Source organism: Schistocerca nitens, chromosome 1, assembly GCF_023898315.1.
Source record: "Schistocerca nitens isolate TAMUIC-IGC-003100 chromosome 1, iqSchNite1.1, whole genome shotgun sequence".
Lineage (NCBI taxonomy): Eukaryota > Metazoa > Arthropoda > Insecta > Orthoptera > Acrididae > Schistocerca > Schistocerca nitens.
Window position 1 is genome coordinate 199,309,893 of NC_064614.1, and position 19,562 is coordinate 199,329,454.

General features: G+C 40.6%; 1 protein-coding gene across 5 annotated transcripts in view; it reads left to right on the plus strand.

Moving 5' to 3' along the window:
- The window catches only part of LOC126245547 (calcium release-activated calcium channel protein 1-like), a 537,065-nt gene that overhangs the window by 460,892 nt on the left and 56,611 nt on the right, over positions 1-19,562 (plus strand). The window lies entirely within an intron of this gene.

Below are 19,562 nucleotides of genomic sequence, written 5' to 3' on the forward strand. Positions count from 1 at the left end.
TTTGTAGACAAAAACGTGGTGTTCACCATGGCATGAAGCAGGAGGGCAACATGTTTTGCCTAAGTGATCTTGGATGTGTTACACCGACTGTGGCAGTTGTGTTGCAGATGGCTGTGGTGCTGATGTAAAAATAGACTGCTAGAGTGTGTATCAGCTCCACATACACCATTTCTGCAAATGATGATTTGATGTCAGGTTTGTAGATTGTACGAAGACCTAAAAGGACCAAGGGAGGGGCCTCTGTCCACTTCCTGCAATTGAAAATGAGATCAGCCTTTAGAATCTGATGCCATGCCATCTCTCTGCCATTCCACTGCTGGCAGGGTGATACTTGTTGTATGATGATGCTGGATGCTGCACAAGTTGGACAATTCTTAGAACAAACTAGATTTGAATTGTTGGCCCTGTTCTGTTGTAACATGGAGAGGGCAAATGAATTGTGCTATGTAGGTGGTGGTGATGGTCTTTGCTGTTATCTTGGCATAAGTGTCCACAAAGGGTGTAGTTTCTGCCCATCAAACACATCTGTCCACTGTTTTGAAAAGGTGCCTGTAGCCATCCACAGGTGCAAGAGGGCCTACAAGACTGATGTGGATGTGGTCAAATCTTGCTGGAGAGCTCAGGGAATGAGGACCACTGTGCTAGTTAGGCTCATATGAAGACTGTGAAAAGCTTCTTTCATTTCTGTGGGACAGTTGAGGGGGCATCAGCCTGTGATGTCATATCCTGTGAGCTCACCTGTAAGTGGCATTCGTATAATCGCCATTGCTCAGAAGTTGCAGCAATAAAAGTTGACCATTCCCAGGAAACTTTGTGAGTGCTGGTAGTCAGTCGGTTTTGGAAAGGCATGTAGAGCTGCTATCTCCTCTGGTAACAGATGAATGGCATCTGCCAAAACTGTGTATCCCAGGAACATCAATTCTGTGTTACAAATGACACAGTTCTCTTCATGCAATACTATGCTATAGTTGCGCAGCCGATGACGCAATTCCCACACATTGTTCTTGTTGCTGGGCATTTGGTGAGTGCACTAGTGACAAACTGCCTATTGGCTTCTGTCTCGGGTTCTTCGGCCGACGTTCATCTAATGATTTTTCTGACGTTTCGCCAGCACGAGTGGCTGGCATTGTCAAAGCTTCACCCTCCATTGCCGGTGTGAGCCTCAACAATTTTGTAGTGCACTAGTCTTTCATAATAGTATACAAAGGAAAACAGAAACTCCTTTAAGACTTCATCCACGCCTGTGTATCATTTTTTATCCATAAATAAAAATTCAGATAGGCAAAAGGGTGTAATTACCATTTTTTGGGATTCTGGAAGGGGCCACAGCCTGTGACGCTAAAAACTGTTGCCAGTGACTAATGCACAAGTAAAATCTTGAATTTTTGGTATTGGGCATCTGCCTAGAACTGTCCTGGCACGTAGCCACAGTGATCTTCATAGGTGCACCACAAACCATCTTTCTTGTGAACAACGTGCAAAGGCAGACACCATGGGTTATCAGGACAATAGCCTATCCCAACTTGGAGCATTTCTTCAGATATAGCCTTGGTTTCTCTGAGGCAATTCTGCGGGCATGCTGTAAAATGGGTTGGCCAAGGACATGATGCACAAGGACATGTTTGATGTCAGTACGCTTTTCTGGTGTCTGCAAATCAGTCAGAGATTTACTCTGTTGTTTATTGTAGTTGGCATTTTCTATTCTCTGTGTTATGCTGTAGGCAGAGTGCCCCCATCTGTTGTCTCGTGTATTCTGTAGTCATGTTTTCCTCAAATCTGCCATTAATGCACAATAAGCAAGGAGGGTGGTACCTAATATAGGTTCAATGACAATGAACGTCTGCATGAAGATGATGGTGAAGCCTAAGTGGCCATAGGTGGCTATCACCAAGTTTTTCACTGCTTTCAGGTGTTAATTTTTATCAACTGGCTTACCGTCAGCTGCTGTCAACCAGGAAGGTCATGCTCATATGCCTGTTTGATACATACAAGTGCAATGGGGTGTGCTGGTAGCTGTAGCATTTGTGGAGTTTGTGTACACATCGTACCACTCCTGTAGACGTACCAACTGTTGTGGTGCAGTTTGTCTACAGTTTCATGCCAATGTTCCACCTGTTGTTTAACTTGCATCCATGGCAGGTGTCACTTTTTGTACAATGTGCAATCTGTTGTGCCTCATCAAGACCACAGTCATAATTTGAATGGATGCAAGTTTATGTGCATTTCAGTGTCTGCTGCCTGTGGTACCAACAAACATTAACAAAGTTGACTCCAGATTGATGGTAATTTTGGAAGTACAGCATTGTAGTGCTTGAGGATCACAGCTGTTTACTTTCTCCTTCCTGCTGCTGTTGCAGCACTTGAACCAATATGGCCAGTATCTCAACTGTGGCACATGAACTCTGGAGCTCTTTAAAAATGCTCTGTCAGAGGAGTGGCATGAAGGTACAGCAGTCAACTGTTGTCTCCTTAGGCAACTTTGCATCTACTGGTTGGAATCAGTTTGCATGTCATCTGCTGATGGCATCAAAGCAATAGTTGCTGGCAACTCCAATTTGCATATATTTTGACGAACACTTTTACCAACTTGTCTGTTAGCTGATCATGCACTACCAATGCTACTTGTGATGGTAAGTGGTGTTGCCAAATATGCAACAATAAATTATCCAAAACTGTAATAGTGTCTATGATACTGTGGGAAACAAAGGCTCTGAATTCTAGACCTGATGGGACAATTGGAACTGACTGCCAGCCACATCATCCTATGCCAATGGAGACATTGGATGCGGTACAGAGGGATGTGGGGTCAGAAAAGTACTCTCCTGGCTGTTGTCAGATTTCATGACTTTGTAGCTGCTAATTCCCACTCAAGTAGCTCCTCAATTGGCATCAAATACCTGATTGCACCCCATTACAGTCCTCACATCAAGGAAAAATGCCTGATAGTATCAGGAATTGAACCCGTGTCCTCTGCATAGCAGCTAGCAGCAGCTAACCACTGACCTACAGAGGCGGACTGTTGTACCTTGTACATGCCACCAAAATACAAAAGGGATTTCATCACCTCCTTTTTCTTGATAAAGCACTTCTCTGAGCCTGTAGTATGGCAATTTCATGCAGCGAACAACTAATTCAGCTTTCAAAGCAAGGTAAATTTGATGCTGTAGCAGGTGCATAAAAATAGGTGAATAAAAAAATAGGAGTGTGGGTAAGTTACTACAAACAGCTTAGTGAACGCATTATTGTGGCCAAGATAGACACGAAGCCCACACCTACTACAATAGTACAAGTTTATATGCCAACTAGCTCTGCAGATGACGAAGAAATTGAAGAAATGTATGATGAGATAAAAGAAATTATTCAGATAGTGAAGGGAGACGAAAATTTAATAGTCATGGGTGACTGGAATTCGAGAGTAGGAAAAGGGAGAGAAGGAAACATAGTAGGTGAATATGGATTGGGGGAAAGAATTGAAAGAGGAAGCCGCCTGGTAGAATTTTGCACAGAGCATAGCTTAATCAGAGCTAACACTTGGTCCAAGAATCAAGAAAGAAGGTTGTATACATGGAAGAGGCCTGGAGATACTAAAAGGTATCAGGTAGATTATATAATGGTAAGACAGAGATTTAGGAACCAGGTTTTAAATTGTAAGACATTTCAAGTGGCAGATGTGGACTCTGACCACAATCTATTGGTTATGAACTGTAGATTAAAACTGAAGAAACTGCAAAAAGGTGGGAATTTAAGGAGAGGGGACCTGGATAAACTGACAGAACCAGAGATTGTAGAGAGTTTCAGGGAGAGCATTAGGGAACAATTGACACGAATGGGGGAAAGAAATACAGAAGAAGAAGAATGGGTAGCTTTGAGGGATGAAATAGTCAAGGCAGCAGAGGATCAAGTAGGTAAAAAGATGAGGGCTAGTAGAAATCCTTGGGTAACAGAAGAAATATTGAATTTAATTGATGAAAGGAGAAAATATAAAAATGCAGTAAATGAAGCAGGCAAAAAGGAAAACAAACGTCCCAAAAATGAGATTGACAGGAAGTGCTAAATGGCTAATCAGGGATGGTTAGAGGACAAATGTAAGGATGTAGAGGCATATCTTGCTAGGGGTAAGATAGCTATACTGCCTACAGGAAAATTAAAGACACTTTTGGAGAAAAGAGAACCACTTGTATGAATATCAAGAGCTCAGATGGAAGCCCAGTTATAACCAAAGAAGAGAAAGCAGAAAGGTGGTAGGAGTATATAGAGGGTCTGTACAAGGGTGATGTACTTGAGGACAATATTATGGAAATGGAAGAGGATGTAGATGACGATGAAATGGGAGATACTGTGTAAAGAGTTTGACAGAGCACTGAAAACCCTAAGCTGAAACAAGGCCCTGGGAGTAGACAACATTCCATTAGAACTACTGCTGGCCTTGGGAGAGCCAGTCCTGACAAAACTCTACCATCTGGTGAGCAAGATGTATGAGACAGGCAAAATACCCTCAGACTTCAAGAAGAATATAATAATTCCAATCCCAAAGAAAGCAGGTGTTGACAGATGTGAAAGTTACTGAACAATCAGTTTAATAAGCCACAGCTGCAAAATACTAACATGAATTCTTTACAGACGAATGGAAAAACTAGTAGAAGCCAACCTTGGGGAAGATCAGTTTGGATTCCGTAGAAATATTGCAACACGTGAGGAAATACTGACCTCACGACTTATCTTAGAAGAAAGATTAAGGAAAGGCAAACCTACATTTCTAGCATTTGTAGACTTAGAGAAAGCTTTTGACAATGTTGACTGGAATACTCTCTTTCAAATTCTAAAGGTGGTAGGGGTAAAATACGGGAAGCGAAAGGCTATTTACAATTTGTACAGAAACCAGATGGCAGTTATAAGAGTTGAGGGGCATGAAAGGGAAGCAGTGGTTGGGAAGGGAGTGAGACATTGTTGTAGGAAACAAAAGAAAAATTTGGAGTAGGTATTAATATCCATGGAGAAGAAATAAAAACTTTGAGGTTCGCCGATGACATTGTAATTCTGTCAGAGACAGCAAAGGACTTGGAAGAGCAGTTGAATGGAATGGATAGTGTCTTGAAAGGAGGATATAAGATGAACATCAACAAAAGCAAAACGAGGATAATGGAATGTAGTCGAATTAAGTCGGGTGATGCTGAGGGAATTAGATTAGGAAATGAGACACTTAAAGTAGTAAAGGAGTTTTGCTATTTGGGGAGCAAAATGACTGATGATGGTTAAAGTAGAGAGGATATAAAATGTAGACTGGCAATGGCAAGGAAAGCGTTTCTGAAGAAGAGATATTTGTTAACATCGAGTATAGATTTATGTGTCAGGAAGTCATTTCTGAAAGTATTTGTATGGAGTGTAGCAATATATGGAAGTGAAACGTGGACTATAAATTATTTGGACAAGAAGAGAATAGAAGCTTTCAAAATGTGGTGCTACAGAAGAATGCTGAAGATTAGATGGGTAGATCACATAACTAATGAGGAGGTATTGAATAGAATTGGGGAGAAGAGGAGTTTGTGGCACAACTTGACAAGAAGAAGGGACCAGTTGGTAGGACATGTTCTGAGGCATCAGGGGATCACCAATTTAGTATTGGAGGGCAGCGTGGAGGGTAAAAATCATAGAGGGAGACCAAGAGATGAATACACTAAGCAGATTCAGAAAGATGTAGGTTGCAGTAAGTACTGGGAGATGAAGAAGCTTGCACAGGATGGAGTAGCATGGAGAGCTGCATCAAACCAGTCTTTGGACTGAAGACCACAACAACAACAGCAGTAGGTGCACAATAATCTCCAAAACCAATGCTGTCATCCACTGGTCTAAATTGCTGGTCATTCATGTTAATTGGCCATAATCATCAGTAATCTGCTGGTGCATGAAAGTATTTTCTGTGAACATGAACCAAATTAGTTATTGGTCAGGCGTAAACAGCAAGCACAGTATGGAAGAACCACTTGAATCAACAAACAGGCTATTCATTCTTCCTGAGTGTGATCACAACACAGAAGAAATCACTAGAGCAGCCCACATTGTCAAATCTGCCTTAACATCACCTCCTGGTCTACCTGAAAGATCAAGTGGATAGAGGTGTGCAGTTGACATTTCTGTCTGCATTCATTAAACCAATGTGGAGTTGTGCGGTGTCTTAGTATTCAATTCTTTGCACTGTACTTTGTCCACTTTTTGCATTGCGGAAAGGAAGAGCTCCAAACCTTCGGTTTTGTTATGAATTTCCTGAATCTCATCATTGATCATTTACAACTGCTTGTGGGAGTCTTCTGTTGCTGTGGCAACATATATAAATGTTCAAAAAATAAACTGTCCAGAATTATACTCATTTCTATATTGTTGGGGTCACCAATTATACGGGTAAGGCTTATACACCGTATAAACTAGTATACAAGAAATTGAAGCATACAGAATTACTTTTTATTTCTAGCAACACAAGTACACACCCATAAACAGTCACAGATAATTAGATACTGACAGTAACTTCAATGATGCCCCATGTACAAGACGCAACACACACGGCAGTTGGTTGCTCGATCCATTACTCCTGGAGAATATGTTATATGAACCACCTTAACTTTGCTAATAACATTACATGGATTGCCCCTATAGCAGATAAAACTTCAACAACTAAGCACAACTTGACAAGAAGAAGGGACCAGTTGGTAGGACATGTTCTGAGGCATCAGGGGATCACCAATGTAGTATTGGAGGGCAGTGTGGAGGGTAAAAATCATAGAGGGAGACCAAGAGATGAATACACTAAGCAGATTCAGTGGAAGAACCACTTGAATCAACAAACAGGCTATTCATTCTTCCTGAGTGTGATCACAACACAGAAGAAATCACTAGAGCAGCCCACATTGTCAAATCTGCCTTAACATCACCTCCTGGTCTACCTGAAAGATCAAGTGGTCCCAACCTTCATAAGCAAGTACAAAAGTATACCTGAAAGGCAACTGTAATAAGATCACAATAATATACAATCAGTACATCTAAAACAAAATTGCTCAAATTAACAATGATAACATAGCACCAATTGTTGAGTTTCTGTATGTTGGTCAGATGAGGAAACAAATGAATTGATAACAGAATAAAAATGATCTGGAATATTTTGTAAAGGTTAAAAAGTAAATTGTGTATGAAATGGAAAGTTTAGAGTCAGTGTGTATTTTCAGTTTTGACTTTTAATAGTGAGGCATGAGCTTCTAATGCAAAAGACATTAAAAAACTAGGGGTTGCTCTGTAAGCAATGGAGAAATAAATTTGGAATTACCAGGAGGAACAGGAAAAAGTGGGTAAGGGAAGACACAGCTATGAAATATATATTGTAAGACAGATGCTGATGTTTAGGAGACAAAAGTGATGACACTATCCTAGCTTTCAGAACTGCTAGTTCCTTTTTCAGGGAGAAGAGGGAGGGGCAGGTTGCAGAAGGTTAAAAAGAAAGGACAGTCATTCAGATCCCAACCTTTCAATCCCCCAAGGCAGGAAACAGCAGTTCTGAAAGCTAGGATAGTGTTGTCACTTTTATATGTTTCTGTAGGCAGTACTTATCATTTTCCCCCCTGAAGGTTAGTAGTGGCCAGCAATTCTGTCTCATAATGTATTAGTTATCTCAATGTTAAATTTTCCTTTGACAAAACTACAGCTCTAATGAAAAGTAAATGGAGGTGGGCAGTTGAATGGAGGGAAGGGGGGCTAAGGAAGTACATTGCTTGATTCCCAGAGGTAACAAAAACCTAGATAACAACCTAAAGAAGATGGGTGGATGTACATATAAAGCTGAAAACTAGACTGTACGGAAAAGTTTAGATAAGGCCTTCATCCAGCAGTTAGTCAAACTGGTACTACTGCTGCAGCTGATGATAACGACTCTTTTATTAGTGTAAGCATTCACATACAAATAACACCTCCCTCCAAACACACACCTATACATACATGCAGACTTGGTGACACTAACTGTGAGAAGTTGTCTGGACAGATGGGTAGGGGGGGGGGGTAAATAATCAGGAAAGGGGAAGATGGAGGCCTGTTATAGTCCACCTGGTTCCTGGGGTCCCAGTACAACACCTGCATTCATCTCTCTCTCTCTCTCTCTCTCTATCCCACAATGTTTCTCTCTATTTCAAGCTCCTTCTACAGTTTTGTGATTGCTACTGCAAATATTCTGCATTTTCTGCTGCTGCTGAGTGCCTCTTGTCTCCCTGTCTCCTGCATACCCCATATTTGCCTGCCTGTTTCCCACCCCATCAGCTCCTCTCCTTCCACCTGCCTTAAACTTCTTCATGCCCACCACACCCACAGCTATAGTAGCAGGTCTCAAAAATCAGTGTCATCATGACTGGATTGTGTGTGTGTGCACGCGTGCGTGCGCGTTTGTTTGTGTGTGTGTGTGTGTGTGTGTGTGTGTGTGTGTGTGTGTGTGTGTGTGTGTGTGTGTAGATGGTGTTTACACTAGACAAAGAACAAAAGCTGGAACAATTATTTCCTGAACTGTTATACACATCTATGCACCACCAACCAACCAACTAACTACAGATGAGTGATGGACATTTTGCATTTTTATCTATCATATTTTCACCCAATTCTGTTGAGAAATAAACCTATTTCACAGTCAATTATCAAACAAACTTGCCTGCTCAACTTCTTGGTTACATATGGAATGAAGCACTGAAATCTTGAAGCATGCTTTGATTGTTTATCATCATAAACATGTGTGTATACATACACTAATCCTCCCCCTGCTCCACACTGCCAATACACACATTGCAACAATTTGTAGTTCCTGATGTAGAGAAACCCTCTGAAAATAGGGGTTCAATTGATGAGGCATGTAAGTAGTTGCTAATTGTCTTAGGCTTTTTTTGAAGTGAGTGAAATCAAATGTTTTAAAATAAAAATACTGTGTTTTTTATTTTTATTTTCGAAGGCTTTGATAATATTTGTTGCTTTTTCTTGCTCTGTATATATAAGGGCAGTCAAAAGAAATCCAAACACCCACCACAACATGACTGTGGAATGATTCCATTCAAAAGTAATTACCACACACATTAAGATAGTTATCCCAGTGGGAGACAAGATGATTAATCCCTGTTTCACGGAACATAGCCACTTACAGATCCAGAACCACACCTTCTGTACATCTTTGGCAACCTGAAGAAAGACATCCATGGACTTTGGTTTCAGCCGGACGAGGAAGTGAGGGAGTGGGTGTGGTTGTGGATCCAACAGCGGCCGACTGTGTTCTGTGAAACAGGAATTGATCATCTTGTAACCCAGTGGGATAAATGTCTTAACACATTTGATGATTACTTTTGTGGCAAGGGTTTGGTTTTCATTTGACTGCCCCCTCATATGTTTGTAAAGAAAGAAAGAATAATGTAACTGTGCATGCTAGGGTGCTGTTTCTAAAAGAGATGATATGGCTGTCATAACAGTATACTAATATGCTTTTGATGTGCTTCAATAACCTCTTATACTTTTCATGTTTTTTGGGAGTACTAACTGGTTTATATTTCAGGCTGTATTTCTGAATTAATCTAAGTGAATGTTTTCAAGGATTATTTTAATGTTATCTTAAATTCCTTTCCTTGTTCCTGACACAATCAGTACAATATCTTAATGATTAAAATATCAGTTCAGTATTAAAATTAAGAAAATCATAAAATTATAGTCTATTATGTAATGACTTCTGTACTTTTACAGAATGGTTTGTTTTCTCATTTTCCACTGACCATACATTTTGATTGACCCAAATAGTAATCACCTGTGCAGATTACAATAATGCATGTCTCTGAAAACGTGTTTGTATCATAAAATGTATCTACTTAAAGATTATGAGAACAGAATCAGCAATTGAAGACTCACAATAGCTTGTAAGTGGGCAAGGGTTGGCAAAGAAGAAATGATAAATGATATGCTAAGTTAATGTACAGTCATGTTCAAACAAGTTAATGCACTATAAAAACATCAAAATTAGCTCTGTTTGTGAACATTCATGTATGTCTACACAGTGAGATCGAATCCTGAACAGTCCTTAAATAAGTTTTGCAAACTGCAAACAATTATCAGTGTCTGCTATCACAGACACATATCACATAATCTCATGAAACAGCTAAGCTCTCCATATATCAGTACATATTACTAATACAATGAGGAAAGAAGGGACTAGGAGGAAGGGGTAGAAGAACTGACGTTTACATTTTGCATTTAACTTTTTTTTTGTATGCATCACATACACACTCAAATGGTCTTGTTATAGACTATCTCTCAATATGGATGTGATATATATTTGATAATGTTGTGAATTTTCTGTCGATGCTGATAAGTCTCCAGATAGAAATAATCAACATTTACATCAAACACTTTTCATTCATGCACAAAAATAAAGCTTAGCATGCGAAAACAACTAAAGTCTGATCATTTTCCAAAGCTCACTGAATCTAAGATAGAGTACTCCTCATTCCAAACCCAGCCCCTCCCCCTGGAGAGTGCAGAGTGCGGAGGAGAGGAAATGGGCATTGTCGAATGCAGAGGTATTGTAGGCCGCTCAATGGTTCTTGGTTGATTGTGCGAGGTAGCATGACCATCATGCCTTGGATGGAAGGCACAGGTGGACCGTTTCTCATGAAGCTGGGGAGGTCCATGCCAGCTGGACTAGAGAAGGTGTAGTCTGCAATCCAGTAAGGAGAATGGGCTGGTCAATGAGCATGTGTGAATTGGTCCAGCACAGGAGGTGTCGGTATTGTAGGAGCAGCAAAGAGGGGGCATATGTATCTTGAGCATCCCGTTGGTGCTGGCTGTCACTGTTATTCCAGCTGCATTCACCTCATCTGGAATGGGGACTGTGCATTAGATGTGAAGTGGGTGGGTGTGGCCTCATGCATGCAAACTGTCCCTCAGATGAAGGACACATTTTCAACTCTCCCCGTTGATTTCTATCAACATCCCATACACAGCAGATGTTTGTAATTAATTGAAATTTCCTTCTTCACAGCTGTCAAATCCACCACGGTGTCTGTTCTTTCAGACATGTTCAAAAGAACAGACACCATACACATATAAGTATGGTGATCACAAGCCAAGGATCACTTCTGTGCAGGTGCACACATATGCTCGAATTCATGCGGGAATAGGCCTTGCCACAAGCATTGAGATTAATGGGCAGGGAGTACTACTTTCGTAGTGTGTGGAGTAAGTTGAGAATGTGGGTCTGCTGGGGGGCATGCTTGGGATAAGCCCGCACAGCCACACTAATTCCTGTGTCCTCAGTGGCTCAGGGGTTAAAGTGCCTGCCAAGTAAGCAGGAGATCCTGGGTTCAAATCCCCGTTGGGCACACATTTTCAACTCTCCCCATTGATTTATATCAATGTCCCATGCACAGCTGATGTTTGTAACTCCTTGAAATTTCATTCTTCACGGCTGTCATGATTCCCCATGGTCTGTTCTTTTGAACATGTCAGAAAGAACAGACACTATACACATAGAAAATGAGAATGTTGTTTAGGTATGCCTAGCAGTAAGAGCAGTTTAAGAGAAGTGAGTTTGTGACATTGCCAAATTTGTGCCATGTTTTTGAGGTCAAAAGGCATGTATCTAAACTTGCAAAGGTCAAAGGGAGTGATCAAGGCTTTTTTTGGTGTGTCACTTTGTTCCACAGGTGTTTATAAATATCTACATCTACATCTACATCCATACTCCATAAGCCACCTGACTGTGTGTGGCGGAGGGTACCTTGAGTACCTCTATCGGTTCTCCCTTCTATTCCAGTCTCATATTGTTCGTGGAGAGAAGGATTGTCAGTATGCCTCTGTTTGGGCTCTAATCTCTCTGATTTTATCCTCATGGTCTCTTCGCGAGATATACGTAGGAGGGAGCAATATACTGCTTGACTCCTCGGTGAAGGTATATTCTCGAAACTTCAACAAAAGCCCGTACCGAGCTACTGAGTGTCTCTCCTGCAGAGTCTTCCACTGGAGTTTATCTATCATCTCCGTAACACTTTCATGGTTACTAAATGATCCTGTAAGAAAACACGCTGCTCTCTGTTGAATCTTCTCTATCTCTTCTATCAACCCTATCTGGTACGGATCCCACACTGCTGAGTAGTATTCAAGCATTGGGCGAACAAGTGTACTGTAACCTACTTCCTTTGTTTTCAGATTGCATTTCCTTAGGATTCTTCCAATGAATCTCAGTCTGGCATCTGCTTTACTGACGATCAACTTTATATGATCATTCCATTTTAAATCACTCCTAATGCGTACTCCCAGATAATTTATGGAATTAACTGCTTCCAGTTGCTGACCTGCTATATTGTAGCTAAATAATAAGGGATCTTTCTATCTATGTATTCGCAGCACATTACACTTGTCTACATTGAGATTCAATTGCCATTCCCTGCACCATGTGTCAATTTGCTGCAGATCCTCCTGCATTTCAGTACAATTTTCCATTGTTACAACCTCTCGATATACCACAGCATCATCCGCAAAAGCCTCAGTGAACTTCCGATGTTATCCACAAGGTAATTTATGTATATTGTGAATATCAACAGTCCCACGACACTCCCCTGCAGCACACCTGAAATCACTCTTACTTCGAAAGACTTCTCTCCATTGAGAATGACATGCTGCTCTTCAATCCAATCACACAATTGATCTGATAGTCCATATGCTCTTACTTTGTTCATTAAATGACTGTGGGGCACTGTATCGAATGCCTTGCAGAAGTCAAGAAACATGGCATCTACCTGTGAACCCGTGTCTATGGCCCTCTGAGTCTCGTGGATGAATAGCGCGAGCTGGGTTTCACACGATCGTCTTTTTCTTAACCCATGCTGATTCCTACAGAGTAGATTTCAAGTCTCGAGGAAAGTCATTATACTCGAACATAATACGTGTTCCAAAATGCTACAACTGATAGACATTAGAGATTTAGGTCTATAGTTCTGCACATCTGTTCGACATCCCTTCTTGAAAATGGGGATGACCTGTGCCCTTATCCAATCCTTTGTAATGCTACGCTCTTCTAGAGACCTACGGTACACCGCTGCAAGAAGGGGGGCAGGTTCCTTCACGTACTTTGTGTAAAATCGAACTGGTATCCCATCAGGTCCAGCGGCCTTTCCTCTTTTGAGCGATTTTAATTGTTTCTCTATCCCTCTGTCGTCTATTTCAATATCTACCATTCTGTCATCTGTGTGACAATCTAGAGAAGGAACTACAGTGCAGTCTTCCTCTGTGAAATATGCCTCAGGGCAGTAAAAAACTCTGAAAATGCATGCTCTACTAAATAGTTGAAAGTGTGGGATAGGATACTTGTCTATTATGGTAAATGAATTAAAATAACAATTATCACCACAGAGCCACACTGTGCCATCCTTCTTGGGAACTAAGTGTATGGGGGACAACCAATTACTGTCTGACAGTGGAACAGTACCTGCCCACAGAAGTCCTTCCACTGCAGTCTTAATGAGGCATAGTTTGTGTGGAGGGAGGTGGTGTGCTTTATGAAGCACAGAGGGTCATCTGTCATGACAATTTTATGTGTTATCCTATTTGTAATCAGAGTCCTTTGAACTGATGAACATGACAAGGGGACATCTCAAGCAGAAGTTGGTAGCACACAAGAGTCACTAACCTGAGATGCCATCGGTTTGCATGAGGTGGGTTCACCAGAGTTGAAAGAGGCAGATCACTGGTGCTGAGATACAGCAATGTACACATCTACATCTATACTCTGCAAACCACCGTGAGGTGCATAGCAATGGGTATGTCCCATTGTACCAGTTTTAAGGTTTCTTCCTGTGCCATTCTTGTATGTCACGCAGGCAGAATGACTGTTTGAATGCCTCTGTGTGTATAGTAATGATTGAAATCTTATCCTCACAATCCCCATGTAGGCAATATGTAAGGGATTGTAATATACTCTTAGAGTAAAAATTTAAAGCCAGTTCTTGAAAATTCGTTAATAGACTTTCTCAAGATAGTTTACGTCTACCTTCAAGAGTCTTCCAATTCAGTTCCTTCAGTATCTCTGTGACACTCTCCCATGGATTAAACAAACCTGTCACCATTCATGCTGCCCTACTCTGTAAATGTTCAATATCTCCTGTTAGTCCTATTTGGTATGGGTCCCACACACTTCAGCAGTATTCTAGAACTGGTCTCACAAGCAATTTGTAAGCAATTTCCTTTGCAGATTGGTTGTACTTCCTCAGTATGCTGCCAATGAACCAAAGTGTACCACCTGCTTTACCTACAACTGAACCTATGTGATCATTCCATTTCATATTCCTACAACGTGTTACACCCAAGTATTTGTATGAATGCCAGATTCCAATAGTAACATTGATATTGTAGTCATAAGATACTATGTTTTTTTGTTTTATGGAGAGCAAAATTTTATGTTTCTGAATATTTAAAGCAAGTTGCCAATCTCTCCACCACTTTGAAATCTCATCAAGATCTGACTGAATATTTATGCAATTCGTGTCAGATATTACTTCATTTTGGATAACTGCATCATGTGCAAAAAGCCTGAATATTAATAGGCACTGCAAATCAGCAAGGGCGTGCTTAGCCATGCCATTCAGTTCTGTGCTGCAAGCGCAAAGGCCATCAACCACAGAGGATTTGGGTTGGAGTCAAGAGAGATTAGTGGTGAGGCAGTTCACCAGAGAAGAGCATTTGAAGAGAACTAGTTCAGGATCATTGGAGGGCTGAGGGGGAGGGGGAACTTAGGCAGTGACTGAACATGCAATATGTGTACCTTAAGCACAGTGCACTAAAGCAGATGACAGGAGGTCAGGCGATGGATCAAAGTGAATAAGGAAATCAGTTCCAAGTACTGGGTCTTGAGCATCAGCCACTTGGAAGGACCACATGAACAGTTAGATGGGGCATTTAATAGATAACATGACCATGCCATCAACACGAAGTGTCGATTTATTTGCCACTTGTAGGAAAAGTTTGGTTGGTTTCACATCCACTACAATGAATGAGTGTCGGATAATACCAGCATCAGCTCCAGTGTTGAGAAGGAAATGGTAACATGTGCATAAATCCAAGGCATTCAGATAGGCTTGTGGAGTAGAGGATAGAACAGAATGCAATGTCTGTAGGTGCCCTTCGCCATCCTCTCAAGCCGTGGTACTGCAGCCTGTGTAAGGCATTTTGGAATGCACAGGGCCGTTGGCAGTTGCAGGCAGCATCCCCAAAAATTGTGTGGAACCACCACAACAGATATACTGGGTGGGGGGAGCTGTGCATGGGTCAGCTGGGACCACTACCCCTCCCACAACAGTAGGAGAGGAGACAGAGGGGATGACTATGCTGGCTCAGCTGTTATCGATGGAGTTTGGTGAGAAGCAGCTGGTGGTTTGCATTGCTGGCCACTAGGTGCCTGCAGTTCATTGTGTTGCTCAAGGTGAGCCCACGCCCAACTTCTATTAACCTCAGTGGCAGACGCTGCACTGCGTGAAGGAAGTAGGCAGCAGTGTTGAATAATGGTGTATGCCTAGTCAGTCTACAGTACTTTATCCTTGCATGATGATGAGGTATGGGGAAGCAACTGTAATTGTAATTCCTGTGACAATTTAACTAACCACAATGTCCAGAGAACTAAGTCTGGCATGACCTGAGCATGGAGACATCGCTACACTTGGGAAGATGTTCTGTCACCTAAACTCTCATCGTAAATGATGCCGTGGGTTGCATTTGCTGGTGTACATGAAAGGTGCTCAGGGAGGAGTGCACAACCAGAAGCACATTTGTTATCCTTGGGTGCATTTAGCAACAAGTCACTAATAAGATTGGTTAGGTAAAGCAAATAGTTCACCAAACAAACAAAATGATTGCCATCATCTATGATACCATACCAAGGTATAAACCAAGTCATGGGGTCGCCTATTTGTATTGGTGGCAGCTTCAGAAAACAACCTGGCGGCAGAGCTTGTGGCAAAGTCGGTAGGGCGCAGGCCACACAAGGGTTCAGAAGAGTAGCATCCACAGGTGTCGCCTATGCAAAGTGACAGGCACAATATTCTGATGAAAGTCCAGCACTTGTGTTGGCACAATATGATACCCAGCACTCACAGGTTATGTGGAGAAGGGCCCTGTGTGGCCACATAATGAAGACAAACTTCCTGGTGAACACAGACTCCAGTATCGGGCATCAGTGGAGGTGTGTGCTGCACCCGGCATGACAAAGGAGGTTAGACTTGTCTGTTCCAAGGGAGTAAACACTGAAGAAATGAGCATCCTCATTGTATTAGTAGCATCTGCAGAAAAACATTGTGCTTCACAATCGAAAGTCAGTACATAGTAGCAATGTCATGCACTGTGAGGAAGGTTTGAGGTTGACTCACCGTTTGAGCTGGTATGAAACCAGTAATAAGTGATGCACAAACTGAAGTATGTTCACATGACATGGGGTCACCAATGTGGATTTTCTATCAATGCCGATGAGTTTCTGGATTGAAATAATCAACATTTACAATCAAGCACTCTTTATTTGTGCAGGATTACACAAAAATAAAGCACAGCATGCAAAAATAACCAAAGCTTAAATGTTTTCCAAAGCTTATTGAATCTGAAGATAGAGTGCTCCTCATTCCAGAGTCATTGGCAATCAGTGGTCACCACAATGTTACACACTAAGCATAACTCTTCCAGTTATTTTCTAATCATCTCTCTTTAAGTGTTTTGGAGCTAAAGATTAGTAGACGTGAAAACCACATTTACAGTACCAGTATTACAAGACAGTTCATTCACTGACTAGCAGAGAACCCGCAACTATTTACTGCAAACAAATTGAATCTGTACTCCAAAATGAAACATAACTTTCATGGAGGTAGAAAGAGTTGAAGAAATAGATTAGTAGATTTACTTATTATGAAAAAATACTAATGCAGGATGCTGTTCTTCTTTTAATCACATGAAAAATGAATGAGATTAAGGACCAACAGTCACTTTCAAACCAAAATTCTTTTTCATGGATGAAAGAAAATGCTATATTTTAGGATTCACTTTTATAAGTGTTTTCATAGACAGAAGGTTAGAAGCACAATAATAACCCACCATCGTGAATACATATTTTGATCATGCCACAGCAGGTAGTTAGCACTTAGTGTTACATGATGCTAAAATGTAAGGTCATCAGCACCCTTGCATGAAAAAGGGGAACAAATGTGGATGAAATCTATTAAAACAACAATAAATTCTGAAATCACACTGTATCAACAAACTCAGCACAATATACAAGAATTTAAAATAGAACATTTACATACGTAAGGACATAAAAGAAATCCATGTAATGTAGATAAAAACACAGCAGAATTACTGTAGATAAAATCATTTATAAAATGCCAGGACAAAGACATTTGAAAGAATCCAGATACTGGGGCTGAATGACTATTTATTAATTTTGAGTGACACAGCCACTCTACAACACACTAGAATATCACAGCCAGTATTTTTGATAGGATCCCTGACTAGACATAAAACTTCAATGAAAAATACCGAATTTGTGTCATTGTCATTTAAGGGGAGACGACGGCAGTCTTGCACTGATATCTTTGTAAATTTGTATCATTTTTTGATCAGTCTCACTGAAATTTTGTGCACTTATGTGTAGGGATCCAAAAGTTTTAAATAATTTTTATAGAATTGTTAATAAAATTTTAATGCTGTGAGAGAATTTTGAATTTTTGGTTATATTATTATTTTAAGGTACAGTTTTTCATTATGTACAGGCAAATTTGGCAAATTTTTTCTATGGTGAAGTAATCTATACTGATAAATGTACAATTAAGTGCAGTAGCTTTTTGGTAAATTATTTCTATTATTTTCTGTGATATTTTGGATTTGAACATTTTTTTACAGTCAAATTTTCCATATATTATTACCACAAAATTGTTTATAATCTCTAGACTAAAATTTTGTTCAACTTAAATATTACTCCCATGTAAAAGAATAGGTGTGCCAAATTTCATCAAAATCCTTCCAATAGTTTCTGATATATATGTTCCTGAAAGGAGAAAATCTTATGTTGCAGAAAAATAATTTTAAAGTTTGGATAAAATGTTTTAAAAATTTTTTATCATATCATAGCTAGAACCACCCATATCCATATTCCAGTTCTTCCTCATCATCCTCTGCAGCTCTTTTACCTCCTCTGCTCCTTTGCCTAGCAATTTTTTCTATATTCTATAGCAAAGTCTCCGCCTTCATGAGTCATTGCTCATCGATGACCGCAGTATCTGCTAAGTGAAGACTCCTGGTATAAAGCGCAACCTGCTGAGGATGTGAAGTATTGCCACTTTCCAATCATTAAACACTGCTGCAGCTTCCAAAGCAGAAATCTTCACTACCGAATTGGAAACAAACTCTGACTTTGGACATTTCTTCCAAATAAGAGCATTGAAGCATTCATTAGGGTTCTGTGATTTACCATGCAGACATTTTTATAGCAGTCCTGGTGAAGTCAGTGCTCAAAACGTTGGGTTAATGGCCACTTTGTTGTCGTTGTTGTGGTCTTCAGTCCAAAGACTGGTTTGATGCAGCTGTCCATGCTACTCTATCCTGTGCAAGCTTCATCATCTCCCGGTACCTACTGCACCCTACATCCTTCTGAATCTGCTTAGTGTATTAATCTCTAGGTCTCCCTCTATGATTTTTACCCTTCATGCTGCCCTCCCATACTAAATCGGTGATCCCTTGATGCCTCAAAACATGTCCTACAAACCGATCCCTTCTTCTAGTCAAGGTGTGCCACAAATTTCTCTTCTCCCTAATTCTGTTCAATACTTCCACATTAGTTATGTGATCTACACATCTAGTCTTCAGCATTCTTCTGTAGCACCACATTTCGAAAGCTTCTATTCTCTTCTTGTCCAAACTATTTATTGTCCATGTTTCACTTCAATACATGGCCACACTCCATACAAATACTTCAGAAATGACTTCCTTGCACTTAAATCTATACTCGACGTTAACAAATTTCTCTTCTTCAGAAACGCTTTCCTTGCCATTGCCGTCAGCATCACCAAATTTAATTCGACTACATTCCATTATCCTCGTTTTGCTTTTGTTGATGTTCATCTTATGTCCTCCTTTCAAGACACTGTCCATTCCATTCAGTTGCTCTTCCAGGTCCTTGCTGTCTCTGACAGGATTACAATGTCATTGGCGAACCTCAAACATTTTATTTCTTCTCCATCGATTTTAATTCATACTCTGAATTTTTCTTTTGTTTCCTTTACTGCTTGCTCAATATACAGATTGAATAACATTGGGGATAGGCTACTACAATGTCTCACTCCCTTCCCAACCACTGCTTCCCTTTCATGCCCCTCGACTCTTATAACTTGCCATCTGGTTTCTGTACAAATTGTAAATAGCCTTTTGCTCCCTGTATTTTACCCCTGCCACTTTCAGAATTTGAAACAGAGTATTCCAGTCAACATTGTCAAAAGCTTTCTCTAAGTCAAAAAATGCTAGAAATGTAGGTTTGCCTTTCT